Raw genomic sequence first — 6,312 nt, 5'->3', positions numbered from 1 at the left:
TGCCCTGACTCCACACATAGAACGCGCCAGGGCCCTCGCTCCTTTGTGATCTCATTTAGTCTCACGGCTGTAACCTGAATGTATGTCTCCAGCTCAGAACTCTCTGCTGAACTTCAGTCTTGTATCCCCAGCTGCATACTCAATCTCCACCTAGATGTCTAATGGGAACCTCAAACTTACCACTTCTAAAATGTAACCCCTGATCTCCACCTTTCCTTCAGACATCTTCCCACTGTCTTCCTCATCTCTGTTAACGTAGCTCTGTTTTTCCAGTTGCTCAGGTCAAAATTCTTGGTGTCAAACTTGACTGCTCTTTTTTCCTGTCACATCCGTAACAAAATCCTCAGCAAATCTTGTCAGCCACCTTCAAAATACACCCCAAGTGTGAGCACTTCTCACCTCCTTTGTTGCTGGTCCAATCCACCGTGAACGCCCACTGGATTACTGCAATGGCATCAGCTTCTTCCTGTGTGTCTTTACAGCCTATTCTCAGTGCAGCAGTGAGCCTTTCAAAATGTAAATCCACCAGTGCTCCCCATCTCACAGTCAAAGCCAACAGTTTACAATGGCCTCGTGGTCCTGCCCCACCTGGCATCTCTTGACTTTCCCTCTTTGCTGAAGACCTCATCTCCTACCACTTCTCTCCTTCCCACCTCTGCTCCAGCTACATTGATCTCCTTGCCTTTTCTGGAATAACCAGGACTGCTGCTACCTCTGGGCCTTTGCACTTGCTGTTCTCTCTGCCTGGAAAGCTTTTCCTCCAAGATCTCTGCATGGCTCACCCCTCCTTAAGGGATCTCTGCTCAAATGTCACCTTCCAAGTGAGGCCTTCCTGACCACCACTTAAAATGGCAGCCCCACTTCCACCCCTAGAAGTCCCTATCCCCTTTCCTTGTTTTTTCTTCACGGCACTTACCACTTTCTGCCATACTGAATATTTCTTTTTCTTCTTTGATAGTTACTTATCTCACTATACTAGAATGTGAACTGCATGAAGACAGGGACTTTTGCTGGTTTTGTTCTCTGCTAATCACTGGTGCCTGACCCATGGCAGGCACCTACAAATATGTTGTGAATGGATTAATCATTGGGCATCGTCTCAATCACTGGGATATAACTATGAACAAGACAAAGCTCCTGCCCTTAGAAATGTGTGTGCATGGGGTGGGGACACAGACAGTAAAATGAGTAAACAGATAACAAAGGGGAAACTAACAGGGCGTCTTTATTTCAGTGATGGTGCAGCGAGTGTGCTTTCTGAGGCGGCAGCCTCCTTGCCCCCTCTCCTGACTGAGAAGCTGGGAGAACAGTGGCCGCAGGGCCCTGAGGTGGGCGTGCACTTCTAGCTGAGTGACATGGCTGTCAGAGTGAGCAACGAGTGGACAGAGACTGGTTTTTCACTCCATACCTTTTGGAAGCATCTGGATTTTTTACTTTTGCATCTATTACTTATTCATGTAATACATTAAATTTAAAAAAAAAAGGAAAAAGACACCAGAATATTATAAATTATGAAAATGAGTAACTTATGCCTTTATATGGTTGGTTCTACATTAACATCAAATCAGATAACTGGCAGTACAAACAGTACAAATTTGCAAGGTAGGAAACAGTCATACAATTTGCATTTACTAAACCACTTGTTTGCATTTTTTATTATACCAGGCTTGCATTGACAGTGATGTTTTTAAAAAAGCTAATTAGAAAAAAGCCACGTTTATCCTCTAGCTAAGTGTTAAAGCAGAAATAGAAGAAAAATTGACACATTCCTTCAGAAGAAAAAAATCGCCAGTGTTTACTGCCAAAACACATCTGAATAGTTTCTCTTTTGGACGGATAATTAGGATCCTCTCCTTGGTTCCTCTTGCAGAAGTCCTGCTTTCCCCCAAACTAAGTTTGCAGCACTTCCCTGTGGAACACTCAAATCACAGAAGAACCTGTGAATGAAGCTGCCGGAGGACAACAGTGTTACTCACGGCACATTTGCTACGGAAACTATGTTTGGCAAGTATTAAATGTCTGAATTTCTTTTCCTGGGCATCGTAGAGTTGACAGCATTTGTTTATAACGGGAGAGATTCTAAATTTGGCCACTTATCAGCACAGAAAAGTAACTTCTAGAATACCACTGCAATTTCATTTCCTTCTTTCTGTTAGCACAAATAGAAGCAGAGCAGGCACCGAGATACTTGGTAAGCAATTTAATTACAAAGCAGATTGGTTACTGGAACAGGAGAAATTTGTAGATGGGTATGTGAAACATTCTCTAATTGGACCAATGGGACATTAACTCCCGACCCTAGTTAAGCCCTAACTTCCCAAGCAGTTATGTTTTTTTCTGTTTGTTTTTGAGAGGAAAAAGGGCAGAAATATATCACCTAGATATAACTTGAAAAACAATTTCAGATGTTGAGATTTACTAATTGAAGTAGAAAAATGCCCCAAATTTTAAGTCCAGTGTTTATTTACTTCACGCTTATAATTGAGGCCTCATGAACGAAAAATAAAACCTAAATGAGCACAGAGAATGGAAAATAGAAAATACTCTGAACACCAGGGCTAAAGATTGGGTTTAGAGGGATTATGGTAGGAAAGCAAAGTTCTCATGTATGACATTTTCTTTTTAAATAGAGCCACCGAATTCTAATATACACCGGGGAACACCACACTATAAAACTATTAACTCGTAATTATTGCACAATTCACCTAAGTTATATTTATTCATAACTACATGCAATTCCATAAGCTAAAGACGTTCCTGGTTCATGTCATCGGCATGTTGTATTGTTGGTAATCTGAAATCCTTTGCCAAAGATATTTTCAACAATAGCCAGTTACCCAGAGGACGTTATTAAGCACTCCACTGCTCGAGTCATTTCCCGGTGGCAGGTCCTCCCCTCCAGTTGTCTAGAAATTGGTGCTCTATGTGTGCAAAATGATGCTTTTCAGGGAGGTCTTTTTTAAAAAAAATGTTATCATTAGGGTATAAATCTTTAATAATTTCGCATTTTTGCCAACGTCTAAGTGAAATGAGTCGATTGTAATTTTTAAGTGCCTGGGATCTATTGCCACCTAGTGTCATGTTGCTTTCAGTTGTCGGGTTTGGGGTTTGGTACTATCCGTGGTTTCAGGCATCCGCTGGGGGTCTCAGAACTACATACCCCCTGGGGATAAGGGAGGACTACAGCATTTTAAAGCTGAGCACGTAAGAATGTAACTCTTACTTGCCTCCTTCTCCCATGCCTGCCCAGTGCCCCATTTCTGCCTCCAATTCAAAAAGTCTCTAGGTCTTGTCAGTGCAAGGATTTGCATCTTCCCTTTTTTCCATTGCCAGTGACAGTCCAGCACTCACGCTCTTCCTGTTGGAAGGAAACTTGAAGGGCGTGAGTCAGCTTAATTGGCTCACCACATACTATCTGCCCAGGTTATTTAAGCTCTCTGGGCTTCAGGTTCCTCATCTTTTATTTTTTTAATTTATTTATTTTTTGTGAGGAAGGTTGGCCCTGAACTAACATCTGCCAATCTTCCTCTTTTTGCTGAGGAAGACTGGCCCTGGCCTAACATCCGTGCCCATCTTCCTCCACTTTATATGGGACTCCATCACAGCATGGCCTGACAAGCAGTGCAAGGGTGCACGCCCGGGATGGGAACCCCGGCCGCCAGCAGCAGAGCGCGCACACTAACCACAGGGCCGGCCTCTTCCTCATCTTTTAGATAGGAATAGTTAATATCTACTTCATAGGGTTAAAAACAATATCTAACACATGCACATATTTAACAAACGTTATCATCACATACCTTAAATCACACCTGACTCCTTAATGGGAACACGAGTGTTGAAAACAGTCGATATTACTTTCCATTTTGGTCAGAAGGCAGAAGTTGGGGTCCCTGCGACGATTTGGGCTGATTGTTTAGGGAGGTCTATTCTGGATCAAAAGTTCTTTGCAAGTACTTTCACCCAGCCTGTGCCTTCCTTGTCTTTTCATTCTCTTAAGAATGTCTTAACCTAAGAGTAGGTTCTACGTTTTGATTAAGCACAATTTATCAACTTTTTCTTTTATGGGTCATGCTTTAGGTGTCACGTCTAGAACTCTTGGCCTAACACCAGGTCGTGAGGATTTTTCTCCTATGTTTTCTTCTAAAAGTTTTTTGTTTTACATTTAGGTCTATGATACATTTTGAGTTAATTCTGTAGGTGTGAATTTAGTGTTTCTTATCACCAAAGTCACTTGCAGGGCCGGCCCCGTGGCTTAGCAGTTAAGTACGCGCGCTCCGCTACTGGTGGCCCGGGGCGTGCACCGAGGCACGGCTTCTCCAGCCATGCTGAGGCCACGTCCCACATGCAGCAACTAGAAGAACGTACAACTATGACGTACAACTATCTACTGGGGCTTTGGGGGGGGGGGGAAAGGAGGAGGAGGATTGGCAATAGATGTTAGCTCAGAGCCGGTCTTCCTCAGCAAAAAGAGGAGGATCAGCATGGATGTTAGCTCAGGGCTGATCTTCCTCACACACACACCAAAAAAGTCACTTGCAAATGTTCATTTTTAATGTTGATGTGTAATAAGATTTTATGTATTTCATCTTTTGAAACGCCTTTTCACACAGATTGGTATTCTCAAGTACTGATATCAATCCCCAAACATATGATTTTAATTGAGTCTATTCCTCACTGGGAAGGCATTTGTAGAGTTATATTAGCTTCTTGTCTTGGTATTTGCCTTTTAGCACGTTATTCATTACATTGCAGTTAATCACCTTCAGTTGAAAGAGAGTTGGAAGCTTTGCAATCTGAGTTAAATGGATTTTGAAGTATGGAAATTTCCTTTGCACTTGTATTGAGGTCTGAAAAACACTGCTGGAACTGTAGTTTGAGGTTGGAAAATATATGTGCGGTGGAAAATATATGTGCTGTGAATTTGTGTGGTTATGGGTATCTCACTTCTTAACTTTTGACAGCAGAGCAAGTATATAAGGCAGGGTACGTGACATTTCTTGTATTCAAGCGTTAGTTGTCATCAGAATGACTTTAGCAACATAAAAGTCTCAAATATAAGTGGTGCTTTAACTTGTTACTCTAAGTTGAATTCACTGGCTTAAATTCGTTAAGAAACATCAAGTCTGCAGCAGAAGCTAATTTCCAAAGCCATTCAGTGTTCAATAATGGTTGAGGGAGGTTCTTCTCATTCAGAAATTTGCAATCTTGGCCCTGAACTCAGAAAGTCTCAAAACTTTACCACTGCTAAGGCATCAAACTGTGATGTGGTAGGGCAGGTCAGGATATTTAGTTTCTATTTCTCTCAAAAATTCACGGAACTGATGACGACTCAGTCCATGGGAACAAATGAAGTACCCCAGTGACACTTTTGGTTCAGTAACACGATAGATTCACCTTTTCTGATAAGTACCTGCTGATGAATAAATAGACTTTAAACACCTTACATTTTCAAAGTGTAAATTTGTTCAACTAGGCCTTTTGCTGTTCCACACATATTTTTACCACCATCAATTGCAGCACATCTTGGGAGATTCCACTGCAAGTTGTACTGAATTAATTTTTTGTCAACTTTAAAAATATTTTTGCTTATAGTTACTCCATACAGACTATTGATAGAGGCTAATTCTTCAGTCATTTCTAGGGTGACAAGCCATCCTGATTAGCCTGGGACTGAGGAGATTCCCGGAATGTGGGACTTCCAGTGTTAAAACCAGAAAGGTTCTGGGCAAACTGGAATGAGCTGGTCACTTTAGCACTTCAAACTTGGCTTTGACATCTTGAAAAAAATTCAAAATAATTTGCCTTGTTTTTAAATTGACTTGATGTTGCAATATCAATACTGAAGTCTTCAAGCAACTGTTCTCACTGAAGGGCTAGTAAGTCTTAAAAAGTTTCCTTTATCTGGACACATTTCTTCAGCTGCTGCAATCCAACACAATTACCTTGTCATTGGTAAAGGGCTTTCCTTACTTTGCTAACAAATAAGCCACTTGGAGACCTTAGTTATAGCCTCATTCTCATTTTTTGGGGTCAAGAAATCATGTGCTAAAATATTCCATTTAAAATAGCCTAACTCTGCTGGCTGTTGGGAATACTGTGACGAGTGCTTAGTCTGGTAATATCATATAGATTGTGTTCTTTTAGCACAGGTGGAAGGTCGCTGCAAAACAGACACAATGATTTCCCATCTAATTTGACTATGCAATACACACTCCACTGTGAGCTTCAGCCCGACATTCCAAGTCCACTTTTCTCTTCTTTTGACATGACAAGTATGTAATGGTAAGAAAAATACATAAAGTTCACGGTACC

Source organism: Ceratotherium simum, chromosome 9, assembly GCF_057802395.1.
Source record: "Ceratotherium simum simum isolate JZ-2026a chromosome 9, ASM5780239v1, whole genome shotgun sequence".
Taxonomy (NCBI): Eukaryota; Metazoa; Chordata; class Mammalia; order Perissodactyla; family Rhinocerotidae; genus Ceratotherium; species Ceratotherium simum.
The sequence above is the reverse complement of the archived record's forward strand: the minus strand, read 5'-3'. Positions refer to the sequence as shown.